The following is a 15,198-nucleotide window of genomic DNA, read 5'->3' as shown; positions in this document are numbered from 1 at the left end:
ACTAGTATTGCTGTCCTTTCTGTCCAAAATGGAGTACACGTTCAAGTTTGATTTTGTTGACAATATCGCCTGGGATCTAAAGCGCTTTAAGAAGGAAGGATTTCTTTCACCTCACTTACTATCAGAGCTCAGGATAAGACCCAGATGCAGACAGCTAGAATCACAGATGTTTATTGACCCAAACAGGGGGCAGGCAAAAGACAGGTCAAAGGCAGGCAGAGGTCCGTAATCCAGGGCAGAGTCAATAAGGTACAGAACAGCAGGCAGGCTCGGGGTCAGGCCAGGCAGAAGTTCGTAATCGGGTCAGAGTCAGGCAGGTACAGAACGGCAGGCAGGCTCGGGGTCAACGCAGACAGAATGGTCAGAACCGGAGAAACTAGGAAACAGAAACTTGAGAAAGCAGGAAGACGGGAAAGCACGCTGCTAAGATCTGACAAGACAAGACGAACTGGCAACAGACAGAGAACAAAGGTATAAATACACAGGGGAAAATGGTGAAGATGGGCAACACCTGGAGTGGGGTGGAGACAAGCACAAAGACAGGTGAAACCGATCAGGATGTGACAGTGACAGTGGCGATCCGCTTGTCGCCGAAAGCTGGATGTGGTCTTCAAAAGAGCGGCCCGGACTCTCTTCCAGGTATGGCGATAGCGAGATGAACATCTGGGCAGAGGGTATGCTGACTTCTTCCTCTTGCTTGTGGAAGAGCGGGGGCTGATATCCCAATGAACACTCGAAGGGTGATCAGTGGCCGAGCAGGGAAGGGTGTTGCAGGCGTATTCCACCCATATGAGTTGCTGGCTCCAGGTGGTGGGGTTGGCGGAGATGAGGCAATGAAGGGCCGTCTCCAGGTCTTTATTGTCTCGTTCTGACTGACCGTTAGATTGGGAGTGGAAACCAGAGGACAGGCTGGCCGACGACCCAATGAGGGTGCAAAATGGGCGGCTTTAGAAAACCTATCCACCACTGTTAGGATAGTAGTGTTGCCGTCTGACGGGGGAAGCCCAGTAGCAAAGTCCAGAGATATATGGGACCAGGGGCGGTGAGGAACAAGAAGTGGTTGGAGAAGGCAAGCCAGGAGCTTGCCGTGGAGTCTTATTTTGTGCACACACCATGCAGGCAGCAAAAATGCGAAAACATCTGGCACCATGGAAGGCCACCAAAAGCGTTGTCGGAGAGAGTGAAACTGAACCAGGTGAATAACAGGGCCCAGCGAACCTGCCTAGAGTTGAGGCCTTATGGTCAATCCACACTAAGAATGGGTGTTCCACCAGGAAACGATGCAGCTGCACTCTGGACATGGGTTGAGGCCAATCCACTACTGCTCTTACCTTGTCTGGATCCATCTGTACATGTCCTGCAGCGATTACCTATCCAAGGAACTCATACTTCTGTGCTTTAATGAAAAGCTGGTTCTCCAGGAGACACTGAAGGACATGTCGCATGTGGAGGATGTGTTCTTGAGCTGACCGGGAAAAGACCAGGATGTCGTGTTCGTAATATTTATCAATATACTTCTCTAGCCTTATAAGCTTTTTGAAGTTATTATCCAGCTTGAATGTTATTGCCCGCGAGTAAATAGATCAGTGTTGTACTACAATTTAGTCCATTTTAGAGATATTGAATATTGCGATTTCTGATTAGGCATTCTGCACCGCCATCTTCAGGCCGCCATCTCTCTCTTTGACTTAATTGCAAGATTAGAAGTTAAAGATACAACATCCTGCAAGGAACCTTGGACAAAAAAAAAAATCCTTACCGCCAATTACAATAGCCACAATATCAAAAAATGTGTTACTGTATGTATTCTTGTCAGGCAGGACCATACAGCACGGAATAAAAACACATTTGACTTGGAAAGTTGTCTATTGAACAGCTACCAAAAAGTTAAGTTTACATTAATCAGACATTTTCCTAGTTGATATTTTCGGCCTATTGTATCTGTGTGTTTACAGGTCTATATATCCTAAACGCATGAAGATATCCTTATGCTCTTTATTTGTGTATGTTGGGCAAACAGCTGACAATATCAGAGCTTGCAATATTGGGTTACATGAGCTTATTGCCCCCCCCCTCAAAACAGGCATTATTCTGGACTTTTTGAGTTAAGGGGGTGTGTCACAATATCTATAAATGTAACCACTTTCGCTGTAAAATATTTTTACATAACCAGCCATTTCATATATGGGAGACCTTAGAGATATGGAAAAGCATAGTTGTGCAGGACAATTCTCAGCAACAAAAGACTGATCAAATTAAGAGCCTACATCTGTATGAAGCCTGAGTGTTCCATATAAGATAACGGACACCAGGGGGCCAGAGAACAGAGTTTGACAGGGCTCCCAGCACAAACTGCTGCATGCCAGAGATATGGCCTCTCCGGGCCTATTGGGTTGGTTAAATAAGAGAGGAAGAAGTCAGCAGAGTGTAGTATCTCCCTGGCTGTGAGGGGCTGCTGAGGTCAATAGGGGGATATAGTCTTCCAAACTGCAGATAGTGAACAATAGGCTCACCACAGGATACAAAGCTCAACATCTTGGGCAAAATGGAGAGCAACGACCATCAATAGAACAGGTTGTTTCACGAGTGAGGTGCTATTCAGAATACTGAGCAGGTCAAGATAAGAGTTGTGCCCTTTACAGTATGAATACCTCTAATAATGTTGGTGCCTGGTAGTATATTAACAATAGGCCATCACCCAGTTAGAGGAGAGATGGAGATATGGAGCCAAGTATTTACAGAGCAATTAGGGAGAGAGTTTAAGAGCATTTAGAGAGCAGAGTTGCTGCAGTGCTGTGAGATTTAGTGGCAATAGTGATTTTCCAGGGTCGAGGAAATAGAAAACGATTATAGCAGGAATCAATGGCACTTGAGGTTAGCCAAAAGTTTTGCCCTCATCCATCTATTTCCTGCTGACCACTGAATTCTGTATTCTGTTTTCAGGCAGGACAAGCAAGGCTTAGGGGACATTCTCAGGATCAAAGAGAGAATTCCTGATTAGTGTCACTGAATGGTATTTAATGATGCTGTAATGGAAACACTGAATTCAGCATTCCTCGCTTTATTTATTGCCCAATAGTCCCAATATCGACAATGTGCTGACTGGGGCAGGATACCTAAGGTAAACAGTCATCTTGATCATTCTGAAACATTGGACACTGCACATAATCAGTCCAGGGGCATAGCATGTGCTCAAGATTAATCTGTTTCACTCTGTTGCAGGGCCTTGCACGGACCTTTCAGGGGGCACATGCTCAAAAGGAAAAAAGGGCACTTTCATAATTCATATCTCGAAATTCATAGCATACTAACTGCCTCTGTAGCCATTTTATTAAGATTTAGATTTAGATGTTTTAGCATAGGCCTATTTCTTTCTAGAAAAACACACTCACTCATCTCAAATTGTAAGCAAACTAGTTACCTTTGCCTCCTAAATATATGATTGACATCAGGAAAAGAGGGTAGGCTATCAGCTGATCATTGATGTTGATAATTTGATATAAATCTGCTAGTTAGCATTATATTTTTTTACCTTTATAATAAAGCATTGCATGCATATCATAGAATTTGCATAGAGGCATAGAGCAGTAGAGCAGAGGCACTTACAGAAGTTGCACACATGGGAACTATTTTTAGTAGTCTAGGCTCTGGATTTTTTTTTGCCTTTCCTCCATTTCATGCATTTCTACGGCATTTTACATGTCATTTTTTAATACCGCCGCACAAATGATCTAAATGGCAGGCTACTTTCAGACTGACAAACTGAGAATGTGAGATTTAAAAAAAACAACCTTGTCTTGAATCTATCAATAGCCTAGGCCTAGGTGTGTGGAGACACACATATTGTACAATTTGCGGAGTAAATTCTAATCCAAAAAAAGCTTTCCAGTTGCACTGACTCACCCAGTGACACAACTCACTCGCCGGCAATGGCCGCGATGCGCTCCTGCCAAAAGCCTCCTTCTGTGTTGTTTTACTTTGTTCACAATGTTCACTCAATAGGCCTATTTGGAAATGTATCAAATATTTTATTGCCTACAGCAGACAGATTAGAGTCTTCTCTTTTCAGCAGGAGCCATTTGCTTTCCAACCTGTGTTTTCCCACGATTGTACTTGACATATTGCGAAAGGCCTGTTTTGTCTGAATGCTGTACACAGACAGATTTTGCTGCACATTCCCGACTGTAGGCTACGCCTTGTTATTGTTAAGCTATTGATCCTCTGTGGCTAAATTATAGGCCAATTCCAGCACCCTTCCCACGGTTATGATTCTATAAGGAAATAAATGATGAAATGTTGCTGCACGTAGGCTTTCAGCCAACCAGACCGAAGATCGATTATGATGTAAATCAAGTTTTATTAAGTCTTAATCAAGTGTTATGCTGTTGTGGCAGTACTGTTGATATTTAAACTAGGTAGCTTGCTACACACACCCGGCCGGTGACTACATTTCAAACCATGCATGTTTAGATGCTGCGCGTGCTTAATCTCCGTACAAGGTAGATTGGGGAAAAGGCACAACTGGGTGCATGTGAGCTCCAGACAGGAGAGACCATTGGACGGGGTAGGGGTAGGGGTGGGGGTGGTGTCCTTGGTGACATAACCACGACTTTGGAGCACTGGGTTCAGAAGAAAAAAATAATCATAATAATTATACCAGCACCCAAAAGGGCACTTGGCTAGTGGGAGGGCGAAAGGGCAGCTGCTCAGGCACAGGTAGACCTCTATCTGTGCCCGTGCCTGCTCTGTTGATGACACAGCAAGCAGCCAGTGCTGTCCTCAAAGCATTTTCTTTCAGCATCAGAGAGAAGTCAAAGTATTCAAACTAGCATTTCTCACTTTTCTGTGTCTGCCCCCCCCCCCCCCCCCCCCCCAAGGCCTCTCTGCAATGTACAGTTTACTTTGAGGTCACTAGGATGTCAGGTTGATGCTGATGTTTCCTGACGTTGTTATTTTAAAGTCCTTTTTGACTTTTTAAGCATTTCCCATTTTCGTTTGTAACTTTGGAAGCTCCCAATGCTCTCACAGAGTGCTTTGACATCTCAACAACAAACAACTTGCTGAAAAATTCAGTCCATCCTACTAACAAGGTAAAATGTTTACTTATACAAGCCCTTTCCCAATGATGCAGAGTTAAAATGAGAAAATAAAAACACGAAGAATATGAAGTTACAGTGCATTCGGAAAGAAATCAGACCCCTTCACTTTTTCCACATTTTGTTACGTTACAGACATATTCTAAAATGGATTAACAGTTTTCCCCCCCTCCACAATATACACACAATACCCCACAATGACAAAGCAAAAACATGTTTTTAGAAAATTTATCAAACGTAGAATTTTTTTTAAACTTAAATTTCACATTTACATAAGTAGTCAGCCCCTTTACTCAGCACTTTGTTGAACCACCTTTTGCAGTGATTACAGCCCATAGTCTTCTTGGGTATGACGCTACAAGCTTGGCACACCTGTATTTGGGGAGTTTCTCCCATTCTTCTCTGCAGATCCTCTCAAGTTCTGTGAAGTTGGATGGACAGCGTCGCTGCACAGCTATTTTCAGGTCTCTCCAGAGATGTTCGATTGGGTTCAAGTGCGGGATTTGGCTGGGACACTAAAGGACATTCAGAGACTTGTCCCAAAGCCACTGCTGTGTTGTCTTAACTGTGTGCTTAGGGTCATTGTCCTGTTGGAATGTGAACCTTCATCCCAGTCTGAGGTCCTGAGCACTCTGGAGCAAGGATCTCTCTGTACTTTTCTCTGTTCATCTCTCACTTGATCCTGACAAGTCTCCCAGTCCCTGCCACTGAAAAACATCCCCACAGCATGATGCTGCCACCACCATGCTTCACCGTAGGGATGGCATTGGCCAGGTGATGAGTGGTGCCTGTTTTCCTCCAGACGTGACGCAGTTCAATCTTGGTTTCATCAGACCAGAGAATATTGTTTCTCATGGTCTGAGAGTCCTTTAGGTGCCTTTTGGTAAACTCCAAGCGGGCTGTCATGTGCCTTTTACTGAGGAGTGGCTTCCATCTGGTCACTCTACCATAAAGGCATGATTGGTGGAGTGCTGCAGAGATGGTTGTCCTTCTGGAAGGTTGTCCCATCTCCACAGAGGAACTCTGGAGCTCTGTCAGAGTGACCATGACCAAGACCCTTCTCCCTCGATTACTCAGTTTGGCCCGGCGCCCAGCTCTAGGAATAGTCTTGATGGTTCCAAACTTCTTCTATTTAAGAATCATGGAGACCACTGTGTTCTTGGGGACAATGCCGCAGACATTTTTTGGTACCCTTCCCCAGATCTTTGCCTCGACACAATCCTGTCTCGGAGCTCTACAGACAATTCCTTCAATGTCACAGCTTGGTTTTTGCTCTGACATGCACTGTCAACTGTTGGACCTTATATAGACAGGTGTGTGCCTTTCCAAATCATGTCCTATCAATTGAATTTACCACAGGTGGACTCCAATCAAGTCGTAGAAACATCTCAAGGATGATCAATGGAAACAGGATGCACCTGAGCTCAATTTTGAGTCTCATAGCAAAGGGTCTGAAAACCTATGTAAATAAGGTATTTCTGTTTTGTTTTTATACATTTGCAAACATTTCTAAAAACCTGTTTGCGCTTTGTCATTATTTGGCATTGTGTGTAGATTGATGAGGAACAAAAATAATTAAATACTTTTTAGAATAAGTCTGTAACGTAACAAAATGTGGAAAAAGTGAAGGGGTCTGAATACTTTCCGAATGCACTGTATATACTGTACAGGGAATCCCAGTACCATATCAGGGTACGAGGTAGTTGAGGTAGGTTTATACATTTAGGTACAGTATTATCACGGCACAGGAGAAGACCCAGATGCAGACAGTTCGAAGTAACAAACGTTTTTTACAAAAAGAAGGGGTCGGCAAACGACTGGTCAAGGGCAGGCAGAGGTCAGTAATCCAGAGCAGTGTCCGAAAGGTACAGAACTGCAGGCAGGCTCAGGGTCAGGGCAGGCAGAGATCAGTAATCCAGGGCAGTGTCACAAGGTACAGAACGGCAGGCAGGCTCAGGGTCAGCGCAGGCAGAATGGTCATAACCGTGAAAACTAGAAAACATGGACTAGGGAAAAAAACAGGAGTACGGGAAAAACGCTGGTAGGCTTGACGAGACGAGCACAAAGACAGGTGAAACAGATCAGGGTGTGACAAGTATAGGGTAAATTGACTGGACATCAGGATATATAATAATAATAGAAGTTAAAAAGCAAAGTAGCAGCAGCATATAAAATAAGTGTGTGTGTGCATTTGTGAAAGTATGTGTGCACATATGTGTTTGTGTGAGTGTAAGTGTGTGTGAGTATGTGCATAAAGTCCTGTGAGTGTGCATGGAGTCAGTGCAAAATAGACTCAAATAGTGCGGGTCGCCATTTGATTAACAATTTAGCAGTCTTTTGGCTTGGGGATGGAAGCTGTCTCGGAGACCCGATGCTCCGGTACCGCTTGCCGGACGGTAGCAAAGAGAACAGTGCTGGCCTGGATGGCTGAAGTCTTTGGCACCGCCTGATGTAGAGGTCCTGTGGGCTGCCCGTCTGGAAGTCCAGGAAGTCCCAGGTTCCTGAGCTTGTTGATGAACTTGGAGGGGACTATGGTGTTGAACGCAGAGCTGTAGTCAATAAATAACATTCTCACATAGGTATTCCTCTTGTCCAGGTGGGAGAGAGCAGTGGGAAGTGCAATTGAGATTGCGTCATCTGTGAATCTGTTGGGGTGTAATGCGAATTGGTGTGGGTGTAGGGTGTCTGGGACAATAGTGTTGATGTGTGCCATGACCAGCCTTTCAAAGCACTCAATGATTACAGATGTGAGTGCTTTGGGGCGGTGGTCATTTAGGTATGTGGGGAACAGGAACAATGGTGGTCAGCTTGAAACATGTTGGGATTACAGAATGGGCCTAGGAGATGTTGAAAATGTTTGTGAAGATACTTGCCAGCTAGTCTGTGCATGCTCTGAGAAAGTGCCCTGGTATTCCGTCTAGCCCAGCAGCCTTGCGTGTGTTAACCTGTTTAAAGGTCCTACTCACATCAGCCATGGTGAGCGAGATCACATAGTCGTAAAGAACAGAATGGCTCATTGTTGTTTACCTCTAAGCGAGCATAGAAGGCATGCACTTTGCTGGGGAGGTCTTTGTCATTGGGTAACTCATGGCTGGGTCTCCCTTTGTAATCCGTAATCGTCTGCAAGCCCTGCCACATTTGACGAGCATCGAAGACGTTGTAGTAGGATTCAATCTTAATCTTACTTTGTCCTTTTGCATGTTTGATGATTCATCGGAGGTCATAGCGAGATTTCTTGTATGCGTTCATGTCTGTGTATCTTTCCTGGAAAGTGGTGGTTTTAGCCTTTAGCTCAGCGTGGATGCCCCCTGTAATCCATGGTTTTTGGTTTGGGTATGTACTTACGGTTACTGTAATAAACTCCTCGATGTCATCGGATGAGTTCCGGAACATATTCCAGTCTGTACCAGCGAAACAGTCCTGAAGCCTAGCGCCCGCTTCATCAGACCACGTCTGTACTGGGCGCATCACTGGTACTTCCTGTTGGAACTTTAGTTTGTAAACAGGAAGCAGGAGGATATAGTCATGGTCTTATTTGCCGAAGGGCGGGCGAGGGAGGGCCTTGCAGAGCCGGTCCTAACCTCCCTGGGGCCCTAAGCAAAATTCTGCTAAGGGGCCCTCCTATCTGACCCGTGAGCCATGTAAACCATTTGCCATTGCCACACAGTCACAACTGACACCTCAGTGCTCCCACTACAATCCTCCCTCCTTTAAAACAGTTTGCTCCATCTGTTGGTCTAAGAATAAGTAGACCTATACAGACTAAAATGAGGTATAAACAAAAATATTTATTGAATAGAATATTTTCTATAGAATCTTAAGATAAGTGAATATTAACATTAACATAAATAAGAAATTGTAGAAAATATAAAACGTAGAAAATAATACAATATTATACAATTAGCCTTGTCTATACGATGTAAACATATGCCTATAGGCTATGGCTGCAGCTATATGTCTTAAAATAGTCAAATAAAACCTACACAGCTGTGTGATTAGCATTGGCTATACAATGTAAACATAGGCCTATAGGCTATGGCTGCAGCTACAGTGGGGGGGGGAAAGTATTTGATCCCCTGCTGATTTTGTACGTTTGCCCACTGATAAAGAAAGAATCAGTCTATAATTTTAATGGTAGGTTCATTTGAACAGTGAGAGACAGAATAACAACAAAAATATCCAGAAAAACGGATGTCAAAAATGTTATAAATTGATTTGCATTTTAATGAGGGAAATAAGTATTTGACCCCCTCTCAATCAGAAAGATTTCTGGCTCCCAGGTGTATTTATACAGGTAACGAGCTGAGATTAGGAGCACACTCTTAAAGGGAGTGCTCCTAACCACAGCTTGTCCACAGAAGCAATCAATCAATCAGATTCCAAACTCTCCACCATGGCCAAGACCAAAGAGCTCTCCAAGGATGTCAGGGACAAGATTGTAGACCTACACAAGGCTGGAATGGGCTACAAGACCATCACCAAGCAGCTTGGTGAGAAGGTGACAACAGTTGGTGCGATTATTCGCAAATGGAAGAAACACAAAATAACTGTCAATATCCCTCGGCCTGGGGCTCCATGCAAGATCTCACCTCGTGGGGTTGCAATGATCATGAGAACGGTGAGGAATCAGCCCAGAACTACACGGGAGGATCTTGTCAATGATCTCAAGGCAGCTGGGACCATAGTCACCAAGAAAACAATTGGTAACACACTACGCCGTGAAGGACTGAAATCCTGCAGCGCCCGCAAGGTCCCCCTGCTCAAGAATACATATACATGCCCATCAGAAGTTTGCCAATGAACATCTGAATGATTCAGAGGACAACTGGGTGAAAGTGTTGTGGTCAGATGAGACCAAAATGGAGCTCTTTGGCATCAACTCAACTCGCCGTGTTTGGAGGAGGAGGAATGCTGCCTATGACCCCAAGAACACCATCTCCACCATCAAACATGGAGGTGGAAACATTATGCTTTGGGGGTGTTTTTTTGCTAAGGGGACAGGACAACTTCACCGCATCAAAGGGACGATGGACGGGGCCATGTACCGTCAAATCTTGGGTGAGAACATCCTTCCCTCAGCCAGGGCATTGAAAATGGGTCGTGGATGGGTATTCCAGCATGACAATGACCCAAAACACACGGCCAAGGCAACAAAGGAGTGGCTCAAGAAGAAGCACATTAAGGTCCTAGAGTGGCCTAGCCAGTCTCCAGACCTTAATCCCATAGAACATCTGTGGAGGGAACTGAAGGTTTGAGTTGCCAAACGTCAGCCTCGAAACCTTAATGACTTGGAGAAGATCTGCAAAGAGGAGTGGGACAAAATCCCTCCTGAGATGTGTGCAAACCTGGTGGCCAACTACAAGAAACGTCTGACCTCTGTGATTGCCAACAAGGGTTTTGCCACCAAGTACTAAGTCATGTTTTGCAGAGGGGTCAAATACTTATTTCCATAATTAAAATGCAAATCATTTTATAACATTTTTGACATGTGTTTTTCTGGATTTTCTTGTTGCTATTCTGTCTCTCACTGTTGAAATAAACCTACCATTAAAATTATAGACTGATCATTTCTTTGTAAGTGGGCAAACGTACAAAATCAGCAGGGGATTAAATACTTTTCCCCCCCACTGTATATGTCTGAAAACAGTCAACTAAAACCTATACAGCTGTGTGATTAACTTTGGTTCCCTCTACAGCCTGGGTATTTTCAGCATCAGCATGGGCACTAGTCTATCTGGACTGTCTGGAAGAAATTGAGAAGCATATCACATAGTTGGTTAAGCAGTCATTTACACAAATGCACTCGTGCCATGCACTCTTAAATGTTACTAAGTGTGTAAACATTTGAATGTTTGAATTAAAATCTTACCATCAAGATATTCCTCTTCTGCACTTTCTTGAGGCAAAATCATCAATGATGTCATCAGAGGACATGGGTTTCCCCAAGTCATGATTTACGCTCATGATGACCAGACCACTGAAACGTTTCTGTGACGTGGAAGACCTCAGGTAGCTTTTGATGAGCTTTAATTTTGAAAGCTCCTCTCTGCCGATGTTACTGGTAGGAGGACTGCAGTTCTTAGGGCTATCCAAAGGTTAGGATAGAGTTCCTCAAGGTTTTTCTCACAGAGAAAGGAAAGCAGCTCAAAGGCAGTCATCTTATCTGATGGCAGATCATGTAAATTCTGAATCTCATGTGCCAGATCCATTCCACTGATGTCACAGTCATCTCTGAAGTTTAGAGTGTTTTCAACTTCCATGCAGTGAGCCTTTAAAGATTCACTGGACATCTGAGAGGCACTCACCTCGTTGAGTGTTTCAAATCTCTCATCCATGGATGTCACAGCAGAGTCGACCACAATGTTGAAGTAATTTTTCAGTGCATCAGTCACTGGTTTATCAGGAGCCTCATAGCTGAAATACCTCTTGCTGTTTCTCAGTCTCTTCTCTTTCAGAACAGCCTCCACATTCATTTCTTCCCAAATTATTTTGCCTGTTGTCTGTGGCTCAGAGAATCCAGTTTCCCGGTATGTAGTGAGGGAGGCCTTTGCATTTGAGATTAAATTCACTGTGATATCCAACTGCATTGAGGCGGACTGGAGGTGCTTGTTCACCTTGTTTGTCATTGTCAGTATCTCACACCATACGACACAGCAAATCAAGAAGCGGTAAGACCCAACTTCCTCTGCAAGTGCTTGTGCCTCCACTTTGGCCACAGGATCATTGATCGTCTGTCTGGCTTCCAGTAATTCCTCCCTAACCTCAGAAGCCTGATACTTGATTGCATGACCACTTTGGAGCCTACTCTCCCATCTCGTGTCACTCCATGACTCCACAGTTATGTTCACATGTTTCTTCAAAACACTCCATCTTTGTGTGCCAGCTGAAAATAAGGTGAAGAGCTTTTGCACATGCCCAAAAAACCCAACTGCATCTTTTGAAGATTTGGCAGCATCTGCAATGATAAGGATTAGAGTATGTTCTCCACATGAGACGAACACAGCTCTGGGATTTACTTTGAGCAGTCTGGCTTGTACTCCTTGGTGCTTGCCCTTCATGTTGGCCCCATTATCACAAGCTTGCCCTCTGCAATCTTCAAATGGAATTTTCACAAACTGTATATCCATCATGTCGCAGAGCCAGGTTAAGCATGGAATATTTGTTTTCTAAGTCTCGTTTAAAGGGTACTCTCAATGACTCAATTTGTTTGTATTTGGGAAAATATACATAAATTCATGAGGTGGAAACAACCAATAAGGCCAGTCACCCCATTTGGAATAACCCCACTTTACCACCAGTGTTTAATAGCAATACCTTTAAGCAGAGGTGGGACCAAGTCATTGTTTTACAAGTCACAAGTAAGTCTCAAGTCTTAGCACTCAAGTCCCAAGTCAAGTCACAAGTCAAGACAGGCAAGTCCGAGTCAAGTCTCAAGTCAAGACCGTCAAGCATCAAGTCAAGTCTCAAGTCCTAAACTTTGAGTTTCGAGTCCTAAACAAGTCATAATGAGCTCTTCACCAAATGTAATACCATTTCATATTTAACAAGAGTAAAAGTATATTAAATGTACGCAAATCATGAATGCTTTTAAATATCTATATATTTATTACTTTCCAAATAAACTGTTTATTTCCATGGAAATACATGGGTAGCCATGGGAAAGACATCAATATGACAACAAAAACTACATATTGTAGTGCTCTCTCTCTCTCTCTCCAGATATACTCTAGACACCTAAAACAATCCTGCATAAAGTTACAATCATTTATTAAAAGGTACATCAAAACAACTGATACTGAACTTCAAGTAGGCCTACAATTTGAACACTGGCCTGAATGTCTGAGAAAAAAATACAGATCCCAAAGATGGGAGATAAAACCAGAACATGGAGACTACGTGTGTGTGTGTGTGTGTGTGTGTAATGCATAAACAGTTTCATTTTATCTCAGGGCCCTATGATGCATTGCATTTGCAAAAGACCAAATTCGATAAAAGTCTGTCAGTCATTTGTGCACGATACGGCCCACAGTATGATGCCACCATGGCTGAAGACACGCTCCACCGGAGCACTGGAGGCAGGCACTGCCAAGACCCTGATGGCCACTCGGGACAGTGAAGAAGGAGCCTTCCTGTTCATTGCCCAGAACAAGAGGGCATTCTGTCCTTCACATATGTCAAGGTAGTGACTTAGCTGTAGTGCTGGAGTGGTCCCAACAGCTTTCTTCTGCCTCTTACAGTATGCTGCAAACAGCCCTTCTTCTTGTCCAAAACTATGGTCCTCTCGCTCTTCCTCATCAACAAGAGGCACAGCTTGCTCAGTCCCTGTAGCATCTTGCAGAATCAGTTCTGGCAAAACATGTAAAAGCATAGCAGAAACAAAAAGGCCGGTATTAGAGTATTGGTGATGCAATGGGTTAAACTGAAAAAGTATTATTGTTGCAGTCAATTGGATTAAATTATGAGGAAAAAGTTACATTAAACGCAATAATATTTACCTTTCACTCTTTGTGCCACCTCCTCCTTGACCTCCTCATTGACCAGCACATGGTGCTCCCCCCACATCAGAGAAAAAGCCGGATCCAAGGCAGCTGCTTTGAGGTAGACTGTATCTGAAAAGCGGACAGTGATTCCATCTTGTGTCCTGGCCATTTTCACATTGATGAAGATTCCAAGAAATCCTTTCTTCAGGGATGCCTGGAGACTTCTGACCAGGCCGCTCAGGAAATGGACTTCCGCTGCTCCAGGTGGTGATTCAGGGACAGGACCGAGGGAACAACAGAGCTGATTGTGACTATCTTCTCCCCCTGTGTCATATCTGTTGCTTCTCCAAATGGCTTCAGGATGTCCACCAACTCCTTCAACTTATTCCACTCCCGTACTGTGAACAACAACTCCTTGTGCCCAGCCTTTTCTAGAACATGACTCTGCTTTAGATGGTCATATTGGATAACTGCTTGTCACTAATGATTTAGTCCAATTTATCTTTAATGCTGTACTCACCGCATATGGCCTCAAATTGCTCACAGATTCTTTCGGCCGTGTGTGGGCCTTTTGAAGCGGTCACAGGCCAAAAGATTGAACTTGAGCTGTATCCTCTCTCCATCTTTCTCCATACAGTGCTCAGTGACACCAAGGAAACCCCTCATCTTTCGGTCGGACCAAATGTCCACTGTGACTGAAACATGGTCTGTGTTGCTCAACTGAGTTTTCAGTTTTGAACATCTCTCTGTAGCGAGGTTCTCTACTTTTGATGTCAATGTTCTACGACACACTGGGCTGTACTTACTGTCAACCACTGACAGAAAGTGACGAAAACTCTTGTTTTCCACAATATACAGATGCAAATTACAATCGATAACCAGGTCGGACAGTATTGCATTGTTGATAGCTTTCTGCTGTGGATGATTCATGCTGTACTGACCTACACGGGTCTCCATGAATTGTGAGATTGGAGACTGTTGTGGTTCACTTGTGACACTAGTTAATCTGGTATTGTTCAAATCTTAAGCATATTAAAAAAATATTGAGAGGGGCAGTAGCACAATCTTGCCTGGTCTCAATCTTGGGTGCAATGATCACCTTCCCGCACTGGCTGACTGTGTAGAGGCTCATTGATTTAACATTATGTTAGCCTACATGCTATACTAGCAAGGTTATATATAGCTGTTGGCTATATTAGCCACGACTTACCGTTCTTTGTGCAGCTTCAAATGTTGAACAAATTTGGAAGTTGTTGCGCCTCCATCTGTAATTTTCTTCATGTTTTGCAAGTTGCAATCCGTTTTTTGTTGACTACAGCGTAGTCTGTATATCCGAAAATATTAATTTGGGGTATCATCTTTCCAATGGCTCAATCTGAATTCACCCGCCGACGTTCCTCTGCATAGCCACGAGCAACTTTTTCTCCGCTGGCACAATTTCATTGGCTGCTGTCCGATTCAAACTTTAATCTGTTAAATGAAGAGTCGATGCGCTGCACACTTTTTTTGATGGAATCATTTTTAATATTTGGGCTTGGGGAGGGTATCAAGTCAGGTCGAGTCATAAGGCTCAAGTCCAAGTCAAGTCACGAGTCATTGGTGTTAAAGTCAAAGTCGAGTTG

Source organism: Salmo salar, chromosome 13 (assembly GCF_965601325.2).
Source record: "Salmo salar chromosome 13, fSalSal1, whole genome shotgun sequence".
Taxonomy (NCBI): domain Eukaryota; kingdom Metazoa; phylum Chordata; class Actinopteri; order Salmoniformes; family Salmonidae; genus Salmo; species Salmo salar.
The sequence above is the reverse complement of the archived record's forward strand: the minus strand, read 5'-3'. Positions refer to the sequence as shown.